At 38.8% G+C, this 12,395-nt stretch overlaps 6 non-coding genes across 6 annotated transcripts; all 6 read left to right on the forward strand.

The window, feature by feature from the left end:
- The first annotated feature begins 553 nt into the window (after window positions 1-553).
- Window positions 554-625, forward strand: TRNAD-GUC (transfer RNA aspartic acid (anticodon GUC)). The gene has a single exon. It is a non-coding gene; the product is annotated as a tRNA-Asp (tRNA).
- Window positions 626-2,569: 1,944 nt separating this feature from the next.
- TRNAD-GUC (transfer RNA aspartic acid (anticodon GUC)) lies at window positions 2,570-2,641 on the forward strand. The gene has a single exon. It is a non-coding gene; the product is annotated as a tRNA-Asp (tRNA).
- A 1,941-nt stretch (window positions 2,642-4,582) lies between these two features.
- TRNAD-GUC (transfer RNA aspartic acid (anticodon GUC)) lies at window positions 4,583-4,654 on the forward strand. Its single transcript has one exon. It is a non-coding gene; the product is annotated as a tRNA-Asp (tRNA).
- A 1,940-nt stretch (window positions 4,655-6,594) lies between these two features.
- On the forward strand, window positions 6,595-6,666 carry TRNAD-GUC (transfer RNA aspartic acid (anticodon GUC)). The gene has a single exon. It is a non-coding gene; the product is annotated as a tRNA-Asp (tRNA).
- A 1,944-nt stretch (window positions 6,667-8,610) lies between these two features.
- Window positions 8,611-8,682, forward strand: TRNAD-GUC (transfer RNA aspartic acid (anticodon GUC)). The gene has a single exon. It is a non-coding gene; the product is annotated as a tRNA-Asp (tRNA).
- A 1,964-nt stretch (window positions 8,683-10,646) lies between these two features.
- On the forward strand, window positions 10,647-10,718 carry TRNAD-GUC (transfer RNA aspartic acid (anticodon GUC)). Its single transcript has one exon. It is a non-coding gene; the product is annotated as a tRNA-Asp (tRNA).
- Window positions 10,719-12,395: the final 1,677 nt, after the last annotated feature.

Genomic DNA, 12,395 nt, shown 5'->3' on the forward strand with positions numbered 1-12,395 from the left:
TATCAATTTTTATAGCATTCACATAATTTGGGCATAATTTAGCAGAAGAGATTTGGAGTTTAATATTCCTCATGCAGAGCTACCATTGGTCTCTAGCATAATAGTCTTTTAGCCATTCAAGGATTTCTAAGCAAATTCTAATTAGAAAAAAGTTGATAAGGGGTAATGGGTTTTGCTAAATTCATTTGAGCTTTTTAAAGGATCTTGAATTACTAAATATACAATCAAGCATCAGAAATGGTCAACCATAAATCAATTCATAGAAATACCTATAAACACTGGCAAATCAACAGTAAAATCCTAGAACATCTCAGTCCAGGGATTATCGGACATGGGTAGAGTAAGAAAATGATAGCTGGGGCAATTTCTATAAGCATTTGACCTAGCTCATGATGCAGAAGAATCGACATGGATCTGATATTTGGTGAAAGAGTACACTAACAAATTGATGTATAAATGATTTCAATCATTTTCATTACCCAAGGAAATTATAACAACTCTTAGTTGAAAATCACTTTTCTGGACTGGACCAGAAATCACAGCCCACAGCTGATCCTCGTTAGTATAGTGGTGAGTATCCCCGCCTGTCATGCGGGAGACCGGGGTTCAATTCCCCGACGGGGAGGCTATAACTTTTATTTCTCCAATATTCCATTTCAGACACAGTGGAAAAATAATAATACAAATGTCATGGCATGCATAAATAACAACCCAAACAATAATAATATATTGAGATGTGTACTTAAAGGAAACCCTCATAGATCCATACAAATGGAATAGCAGATAGGGAAAACAAAATGTTCCAACTGTAATGATATACTTCTATTACCATTTGTTGGCGTTAGGTGGCTATGGAATAAATCAGAATGGTTTGGTATTTTGGGAAGGTTTATACATACTTACATTTTTATATGTAGAAATAAAATATAGGCAAGGAGGTTGGCATATTGGTGTATGCCACTTTTTGGAATGAAAACTGCACACATTTTCTAGGACATCAAACTACAACATTCAGAATTATTTTGACATTTCTAGCATTGAAAGACCACATTGTTGGGCCCTATTCTCAAGAACAGTATAGGTCAAGTAACTTCTCAAGCAATTTTCTTGTGCTGTCTAAGCCCAACTCCATGAGGTGGGTCCTCAAGACCCAAATTCCATTTTGCAATGGTTAGTAGAATGGATTTTATTTTTTAACAAGCACTTCATTTACATGTCTTTGGCAAGCACCCAAAAATTTTCCTAAGGACTATGGGCCTGATTCAGACACACTCGCAAGCGCACAACACTCGTAAGTGGTTCGACGGTCCCCCACTACCCATGCGCCGCCTCCGGCGTGTGCATGCGCAAGATCCGTCCAGCGACGGCTGCTCCATCGATATGGGTCTAGCTACAAGACGGAGCGGCTGTCAATGTTGATTGATAACTCACCGCGTTTTGTATGCGGGGAGGGGGGGGTGGCTGCACAAATGCCGGCATTCCCTTAGGAACGCCTGGTGTTTGTGGGTGGCCCTACTGACATCACTAGTGATGTCAGTAGTGGACTTCCTGTTCTATTAGAGCAGGAAGTTTACTCGGGCTTGTGAGAGCTCAGACCCTTCCACAGGGTCTCCTCGCAAGCCTGATGGTCACGATAATCGCGATGGGCTCCAGGCCACTCGCAAAAGCTGTGGGTAGTCACCCACAGCTTAGCGAGCGGCCTGATGAAAGAAAAAAACAAATACAAAACATAAAAAAACGCCGTTATTCTGAGCAAGCACTCACTAGCAGCAAGCGGCTCTGAATCAGGCCCTATATCAGCTATAATCTAAAAGATATTGCTTAGAACATGTACAACATGGCAAATCCAGCATTTATTGGACTTTATATTCAGGATTCCCATGTATTAAAATTGTATGGTATAGAATATCCAGAAAATGCATAGATATTTATTGGTGCCTTAAAAGAAGAGTGAAATATATATATATATTTTTTTTTTAATTAAGTTGGAAACAGTAGCTGAATAATAGAATAAATTATCAATTTTTATAGCATTCACATAATTTGGGCATAATTTAGCAGAAGAGATTTGGAGTTTAATATTCCTCATGCAGAGCTACCATTGGTCTCTAGCATAATAGTCTTTTAGCCATTCAAGGATTTCTAAGCAAATTCTAATTAGAAAAAAGTTGATAAGGGGTAATGGGTTTTGCTAAATTCATTTGAGCTTTTTAAAGGATCTTGAATTACTAAATATACAATCAAGCATCAGAAATGGTCAACCATAAATCAATTCATAGAAATACCTATAAACACTGGCAAATCAACAGTAAAATCCTAGAACATCTCAGTCCAGGGATTATCGGACATGGGTAGAGTAAGAAAATGATAGCTGGGGCAATTTCTATAAGCATTTGACCTAGCTCATGATGCAGAAGAATCGACATGGATCTGATATATGGTGAAAGAGTACACTAACAAATTGATGTATAAATGATTTCAATCATTTTCATTACCCAAGGAAATTATAACAACTCTTAGTTGAAAATCACTTTTCTGGACTGGACCAGAAATCACAGCACACAGCTGATCCTCGTTAGTATAGTGGTGAGTATCCCCGCCTGTCACGCGGGAGACCAGGGTTCAATTCCCCGACGGGGAGGCTATAACTTTTATTTCTCCAATATTCCATTTCAGACACAGTGGAAAAATAATAATACAAATGTTATGGCATGCATAAATAACAACCCAAACTATAATATATTGAGATGTGTACTTAAAGGAAACCCTCATAGATCCATACAAATGGAATAGCAGATAGACAAAACAAAATGTACCAACTGTAATGATATACTTCTATTACCATTTGTTGGCGTTAGGTGGCTATGGAATAAATCAGAATGGTTTGGTATTTTGGGAAGGTTTATACATACTTACATTTTTATATGTAGAAATAAAATATAGGCAAGGAGGTTGGCATATTGGTGTATGCCACTTTTTGGAATGAAAACTGCACACATTTTCTAGGACATCAAACTACAACATTCAGAATTATTTTGACATTTCTAGCATTGAAAGACCACATTGTTGGGCCCTATTCTCAAGAACAGTATAGGTCAAGTAACTTCTCAAGCAATTTTCTTGTGCTGTCTAAGCCCAACTCCATGAGGTGGGTCCTCAAGACCCAAATTCCATTTTGCAATGGTTAGTAGAATGGATTTTATTTTTTAACAAGCACTTCATTTACATGTCTTTGGCAAGCACCCAAAAATTTTCCTAAGGACTATGGGCCTGATTCAGACACACTCGCAAGCGCACAACACTCGTAAGTGGTTCGACGGTCCCGCACTACCCATGCGCCGCCTCCGGCGTGTGCATGCGCAAGATCCATCCAGCGATGGCTGCTCCATCGATATGGGTCTAGCTACAAGACGGAGCGGCTGTCAATGTTGATTGATAACTCACCGCGTTTTGTATGCGGGGAGGGGGGGTGGCTGCAGAAATGCCGGCATTCCCTTAGGAACGCCTGGTGTTTGTGGGTGGCCCTACTGATATCACTAGTGATGTCAGTAGTGGACTTCCTGTTCTATTAGAGCAGGAAGTTTACTCGGGCTTGTGAGAGCTCAGACCCTTCCACAGGGTCTCCTCGCAAGCCTGATGGTCACGATAATCACGATGGGCTCCAGGCCTCTCGCAAAAGCTGTGGGTAGTCACCCACAGCTTAACGAGCGGCCTGATGAAAGAAAAAAACAAATACAAAACATAAAAAACCGCCGTTATTCTGAGCAAGCACTCACTAGCAGCAAGCGGCTCTGAATCAGGCCCTATATCAGCTATAATCTAAAAGATATTGCTTAGAACATGTACAACATGGCAAATCCAGCATTTATTGGACTTTATATTCAGGATTCCCATGTATTAAAATTGTATGGTATAGAATATCCAGAAAATGCATAGATATTTATTGGTGCCTTAAAAGAAGAGTGAATATATATATATATATTTTTTTTTTAATTAAGTTGGAAACAGTAGCTGAATAATAGAATAAATTATCAATTTTTATAGCATTCACATAATTTGGGCATAATTTAGCAGAAGAGATTTGGAGTTTAATATTCCTCATGCAGAGCTACCATTGGTCTCTAGCATAATAGTCTTTTAGCCATTCAAGGATTTCTAAGCAAATTCTAATTAGAAAAAAGTTGATAAGGGGTAATGGGTTTTGCTAAATTCATTTGAGCTTTTTAAAGGATCTTGAATTACTAAATATACAATCAAGCATCAGAAATGGTCAACCATAAATCAATTCATAGAAATACCTATAAACACTGGCAAATCAACAGTAAAATCCTAGAACATCTCAGTCCAGGGATTATCGGACATGGGTAGAGTAAGAAAATGATAGCTGGGGCAATTTCTATAAGCATTTGACCTAGCTCATGATGCAGAAGAATCGACATGGATCTGATATTTGGTGAAAGAGTACACTAACAAATTGATGTATAAATGATTTCAATCATTTTCATTACCCAAGGAAATTATAACAACTCTTAGTTGAAAATCACTTTTCTGGACTGGACCAGAAATCACAGCCCACAGCTGATCCTCGTTAGTATAGTGGTGAGTATCCCCGCCTGTCATGCGGGAGACCGGGGTTCAATTCCCCGACGGGGAGGCTATAACTTTTATTTCTCCAATATTCCATTTCAGACACAGTGGAAAAATAATAATACAAATGTTATGGCATGCATAAATAACAACCCAAACTATAATATATTGAGATGTGTACTTAAAGGAAACCCTCATAGATCCATACAAATGGAATAGCAGATAGAGAAAACAAAATGTACCAACTGTAATGATATACTTCTATTACCATTTGTTGGCGTTAGGTGGCTATGGAATAAATCAGAATGGTTTGGTATTTTGGGAAGGTTTATACATACTTACATTTTTATATGTAGAAATAAAATATAGGCAAGGAGGTTGGCATATTGGTGTATGCCACTTTTTGGAATGAAAACTGCACACATTTTCTAGGACATCAAACTACAACATTCAGAATTATTTTGACATTTCTAGCATTGAAAGACCACATTGTTGGGCCCTATTCTCAAGAACAGTATAGGTCAAGTAACTTCTCAAGCAATTTTCTTCTGCTGTCTAAGCCCAACTCCATGAGGTGGGTCCTCAAGACCCAAATTCCATTTTGCAATGGTTAGTAGAATGGATTTTATTTTTTAACAAGCACTTCATTTACATGTCTTTGGCAAGCACCCAAAAATTTTCCTAAGGACTATGGGCCTGATTCAGACACACTCGCAAGCGCACAACACTCGTAAGTGGTTCGACGGTCCCCCACTACTCATGCGCAGCCTCCGGCGTGTGCATGCGCAAGATCCGTCCAGCGACGGCTGCTCCATCGATATGGGTCTAGCTACAAGACGGAGCGGCTGTCAATGTTGATTGATAACTCACCGCGTTTTGTATGCGGGGAGGGGGGGTTGGCTGCACAAATGCAGGCATTCCCTTAGGAACGCCTGGTGTTTGTGGGTGGCCCTACTGATATCACTAGTGATGTCAGTAGTGGACTTCCTGTTCTATTAGAGCAGGAAGTTTACTCGGGCTTGTGAGAGCTCAGACCCTTCCACAGGGTCTCCTCGCAAGCCTGATGGTCACGATAATCGCGATGGGCTCCAGGCCACTCGCAAAAGCTGTGGGTAGTCACCCACAGCTTAGCGAGCGGCCTGATGAAAGAAAAAAACAAATACAAAACTTAAAAAAACGCCGTTATTCTGAGCAAGCACTCACTAGCAGCAAGCGGCTCTGAATCAGGCCCTATATCAGCTATAATCTAAAAGATATTGCTTAGAACATGTACAACATGGCAAATCCAGCATTTATTGGACTTTATATTCAGGATTCCCATGTATTAAAATTGTATGGTATAGAATATCCAGAAAATGCATAGATATTTATTGGTACCTTAAAAGAAGAGAGAATATATATATATATATTTTTTTTAATTAAGTTGGAAACAGTAGCTGAATAATAGAATAAATTATCAATTTTCATAGCATTCACATAATTTGGGCATAATTTAGCAGAAGAGATTTGGAGTTTAATTTTCCTCATGCAGAGCTACCATTGGTCTGTAGCATAATAGTCTTTTAGCCATTCAAGGATTTCTAAGCAAATTCTAATTATAAAAAAGTTGATAAGGGGTAATGGGTTTTGCTAAATTCATTTGAGCTTTTTAAAGGATCTTGAATTACTAAATATACAATCAAGCATCAGAAATGGTCAACCATAAATCAATTCATAGAAATACCTATAAACACTGGCAAATCAACAGTAAAATCCTAGAACATCTCAGTCCAGGGATTATCGGACATGGGTAGAGTAAGAAAATGATAGCTGGGGCAATTACTATAAGCATTTGACCTAGCTCATGATGCAGAAGAATCGACATGGATCTGATATATGGTGAAAGAGTACACTAACAAATTGATGTATAAATGATTTCACTCATTTTCATTACCCAAGGAAATTATAACAACTCTTAGTTGAAAATCACTTTTCTGGACTGGACCAGAAATCACAGCCCACAGCTGATCCTCGTTAGTATAGTGGTGAGTATCCCCGCCTGTCACGCGGGAGACCGGGGTTCAATTCCCCGACGGGGAGGCTATAACTTTTATTTCTCCAATATTCCATTTCAGACACAGTGGAAAAATAATAATACAAATGTTATGGCATGCATAAATAACAACCCAAACTATAATATATTCAGATGTGTACTTAAAGGAAACCCTCATAGATCCATACAAATGGAATAGCAGATAGAGAAAACAAAATGTACCAACTGTAATGATATACTTCTATTACCATTTGTTGGCGTTAGGTGGCTATGGAATAAATCAGAATGGTTTGGTATTTTGGGAAGGTTTATACATACTTACATTTTTATATGTAGAAATAAAATATAGGCAAGGAGGTTGGCATATTGGTGTATGCCACTTTTTGGAATGAAAACTGCACACATTTTCTAGGACATCAAACTACAACATTCAGAATTATTTTGACATTTCTAGCATTGAAAGACCACATTGCTGGGCCCCATTCTCAAGAACAGTATAGGTCAAGTAACTTCTCAAACAATTTTCTTGTGCTGTCTAAGCCCAACTCCATGAGGTGGGTCCTCAAGACCCAAATTCTATTTTGCAATGGTTAGTAGAATGGATTTTATTTTTTAACAAGCACTTCATTTACATGTCTTTGGCAAGCACCCAAAAATTTTCCTAAGGACTATGGGCCTGATTCAGACACACTCGCAAGTGCACAACACTCGTAAGTGGTTCGACGGTCCCCCACTACCCATGCGCTGCCTCCGGCGTGTGCATGCGCAAGATCCGTCCAGTGACGGCTGCTCCATCGATATGTGTCTAGCTACAAGACGGAGCGGCTGTCAATGTTGATTGATAACTCACCGCGTTTTGTATGCGGGGAGGGGGGGGTGGCTGCACAAATGCAGGCATTCCCTTAGGAACGCCTGGTGTTTGTGGGTGGCCCTACTGATATCACTAGTGATGTCAGTAGTGGACTTCCTGTTCTATTAGAGCAGGAAGTTTACTCGGGCTTGTGAGAGCTCAGACCCTTCCACAGGGTCTCCTCGCAAGCCTGATGGTCACGATAATCGCGATGGGCTCCAGGCCACTCGCAAAAGCTGTGGGTAGTCACCCACAGCTTAGCGAGCGGCCTGATGAAAGAAAAAAACAAATACAAAACATAAAAAAACGCCGTTATTCTGAGCAAGCATTCACTAGCAGCAAGCGGCTCTGAATCAGGCCCTATATCAGCTATAATCTAAAAGATATTGCTTAGAACATGTACAACATGGCAAATCCAGCATTTATTGGACTTTATATTCAGGATTCCCATGTATTAAAATTGTATGGTATAGAATATCCAGAAAATGCATAGATATTTATTGGTACCTTAAAAGAAGAGAGAATATATATATATATATATTTTTTTTTTAATTAAGTTGGAAACAGTAGCTGAATAATAGAATAAATTATCAATTTTCATAGCATTCACATAATTTGGGCATAATTTAGCAGAAGAGATTTGGAGTTTAATTTTCCTCATGCAGAGCTACCATTGGTCTCTAGCATAATAGTCTTTTAGCCATTCAAGGATTTCTAAGCAAATTCTATTTAGAAAAAAGTTGATATGGGGTAATGGGTTTTGCTAAATTCGTTTGAGCTTTTTAAAGGATCTTGAATTACTAAATATACAATCAAGCATCAGAAATGGTCAACCATAAATCAATTCATAGAAATACCTATAAACACTGGCAAATCAACAGTAAAATCCTAGAACATCTCAGTCCAGGGATTATCGGACATGGGTAGAGTAAGAAAATGATAGCTGGGGCAATTTCTATAAGCATTTGACCTAGCTCATGATGCAGAAGAATCGACATGGATCTGATATATGGTGAAAGAGTACACTAACAAATTGATGTATAAATGATTTCAATCATTTTCATTACCCAAGGAAATTATAACAACTCTTAGTTGAAAATCACTTTTCTGGACTGGACCAGAAATCATAGCACACAGCTGATCCTCGTTAGTATAGTGGTGAGTATCCCCGCCTGTCACGCGGGAGACTGGGGTTCAATTCCCCGATGGGGAGGCTATAACTTTTATTTCTCCAATATTCCATTTCAGACACAGTGGAAAAATAATAATACAAATGTTATGGCATGCATAAATAACAACCTAAACTATAATATATTGAGATGTGTACTTAAAGGAAACCCTCATAGATCCATACAAATGGAATAGCAGATAGAGAAAACAAAATGTACCAACTGTAATGATATACTTCTATTACCATTTGTTGGCGTTAGGTGGCTATGGAATAAATCAGAATGGTTTGGTATTTTGGGAAGGTTTATACATACTTACATTTTTATATGTAGAAATAAAATATAGGCAAGGAGGTTGGCATATTGGTGTATGCCACTTTTTGGAATGAAAACTGCACACATTTTCTAGGACATCAAACTACAACATTCAGAATTATTTTGACATTTCTAGCATTGAAAGACCACATTGTTGGGCCCTATTCTCAAGAACAGTATAGGTCAAGTAACTTCTCAAGCAATTTTCTTGTGCTGTCTAAGCCCAACTCCATGAGGTGGGTCCTCAAGACCCAAATTCCATTTTGCAATGGTTAGTAGAATGGATTTTATTTTTTAACAAGCACTTCATTTACATGTCTTTGGCAAGCACCCAAAAATTTTCCTAAGGACTATGGGCCTGATTCAGACACACTCGCAAGTGCACAACACTCGTAAGTGGTTCGACGGTCCCCCACTACCCATGCGCCGCCTCCGGCGTGTGCATGCGCAAGATCCGTCCAGTGACGGCTGCTCCATCGATATGTGTCTAGCTACAAGACGGAGCGGCTGTCAATGTTGATTGATAACTCACCGCGTTTTGTATGCGGGGAGGGGGGGGTGGCTGCACACATGCAGGCATTCCCTTAGGAACGCCTGGTGTTTGTGGGTGGCCCTACTGATATCACTAGTGATGTCAGTAGTGGACTTCCTGTTCTATTAGAGCAGGAAGTTTACTCGGGCTTGTGAGAGCTCAGACCCTTCCACAGGGTCTCCTCGCAAGCCTGATGGTCACGATAATCGCGATGGGCTCCAGGCCACTCGCAAAAGCTGTGGGTAGTCACCCACAGCTTAGCGAGCGGCCTGATGAAAGAAAAAAACAAATACAAAACATAAAAAAACGCCGTTATTCTGAGCAAGCACTCACTAGCAGCAAGCGGCTCTGAATCAGGCCCTATATCAGCTATAATCTAAAAGATATTGCTTAGAACATGTACAACATGGCAAATCCAGCATTTATTGGACTTTATATTCAGGATTCCCATGTATTAAAATTGTATGGTATAGAATATCCAGAAAATGCATAGATATTTATTGGTACCTTAAAAGAAGAGAGAATATATATATATATATATATATATATATATATATATTTTTTTTTTTTAATTAAGTTGGAAACAGTAGCTGAATAATAGAATAAATTATCAATTTTCATAGCATTCACATAATTTGGGCATAATTTAGCAGAAGAGATTTGGAGTTTAATTTTCCTCATGCAGAGCTACCATTGGTCTCTAGCATAATAGTCTTTTAGCCATTCAAGGATTTCTAAGCAAATTCTAATTATAAAAAAGTTGATAAGGGGTAATGGGTTTTGCTAAATTCATTTGAGCTTTTTAAAGGATCTTGAATTACTAAATATACAATCAAGCATCAGAAATGGTCAACCATAAATCAATTCATAGAAATACCTATAAACACTGGCAAATCAACAGTAAAATCCTAGAACATCTCAGTCCAGGGATTATCGGACATGGGTAGAGTAAGAAAATGATAGCTGGGGCAATTTCTATAAGCATTTGACCTAGCTCATGATGCAGAAGAATCAACATGGATCTCATATATGGTGAAAGAGTACACTAACAAATTGATGTATAAATGATTTCAATCATTTTCATTACCCAAGGAAATTATAACAACTCTTAGTTGAAAATCACTTTTCTGGACTGGACCAGAAATCACAGCCCACAGCTGATCCTCGTTAGTATAGTGGTGAGTATCCCCGCCTGTCACGCGGGAGACCGGGGTTCAATTCCCCGACGGGGAGGCTATAACTTTTATTTCTCCAATATTCCATTTCAGACACAGTGGAAAAATAATAATACAAATGTTATGGCATGCATAAAAAAACAACCCAAACTATAATATATTCAGATGTGTACTTAAAGGAAACCCTCATAGATCCATACAAATGGAATAGCAGATAGAGAAAACAAAATGTACCAACTGTAATGATATACTTCTATTACCATTTGTTGGCGTTAGGTGGCTATGGAATAAATCAGAATGGTTTGGTATTTTGGGAAGGTTTATACATACTTACAATTTTATATGTAGAAATAAAATATAGGCAAGGAGGTTGGCATATTGGTGTATGCCACTTTTTGGAATGAAAACTGCACACATTTTCTAGGACATCAAACTACAACATTCAGAATTATTTTGACATTTCTAGCATTGAAAGACCACATTGCTGGGCCCCATTCTCAAGAACAGTATAGGTCAAGTAACTTCTCAAACAATTTTCTTGTGCTGTCTAAGCCCAACTCCATGAGGTGGGTCCTCAAGACCCAAATTCTATTTTGCAATGGTTAGTAGAATGGATTTTATTTTTTAACAAGCACTTCATTTACATGTCTTTGGCAAGCACCCAAAAATTTTCCTAAGGACTATGGGCCTGATTCAGACACACTCGCAAGTGCACAACACTCGTAAGTGGTTCGACGGTCCCCCACTACCCATGCGCTGCCTCCGGCGTGTGCATGCGCAAGATCCGTCCAGTGACGGCTGCTCCATCGATATGTGTCTAGCTACAAGACGGAGCGGCTGTCAATGTTGATTGATAACTCACCGCGTTTTGTATGCGGGGAGGGGGGGGTGGCTGCACAAATGCAGGCATTCCCTTAGGAACGCCTGGTGTTTGTGGGTGGCCCTACTGATATCACTAGTGATGTCAGTAGTGGACTTCCTGTTCTATTAGAGCAGGAAGTTTACTCGGGCTTGTGAGAGCTCAGACCCTTCCACAGGGTCTCCTCGCAAGCCTGATGGTCACGATAATCGCGATGGGCTCCAGGCCACTCGCAAAAGCTGTTTGTAGTCACCCACAGCTTAGCGAGCGGCCTGATGAAAGAAAAAAACAAATACAAAACTTAAAAAAACGCCGTTATTCTGAGCAAGCACTCACTAGCAGCAAGCGGCTCTGAATCAGGCCCTATATCAGCTATAATCTAAAAGATATTGCTTAGAACATGTACAACATGGCAAATCCAGCATTTATTGGTCTTTATATTCAGGATTCCCATGTATTAAAATTGTATGGTATAGAATATCCAGAAAATGCATAGATATTTATTGGTGCCTTAAAAGAAGAGTGAATATATATATATATATATATATTTTTTTAATTAAGTTGGAAACAGTAGCTGAATAATAGAATAAATTATCAATTTTTATAGCATTCACATAATTTGGGCATAATTTAGCAGAAGAGATTTGGAGTTTAATATTCCTCATGCAGAGCTACCATTGGTCTCTAGCATAATAGTCTTTTAGCCATTCAATGATTTCTAAGCAAATTCTAATTATAAAAAAGTTGATAAGGGGTAATGGGTTTTGCTAAATTCATTTGAGCTTTTTAAAGGATCTTGAATTACTAAATATACAATCAAGCATCAGAAATGGTCAACCATAAATCAATTCATAGAAATACCTATAAACACTGGCA

This window comes from Taudactylus pleione, unplaced genomic scaffold (genome assembly GCF_031769625.1).
Source record: "Taudactylus pleione unplaced genomic scaffold, aTauple2 ptg000282l, whole genome shotgun sequence".
NCBI classification, from domain to species: domain Eukaryota; kingdom Metazoa; phylum Chordata; class Amphibia; order Anura; family Myobatrachidae; genus Taudactylus; species Taudactylus pleione.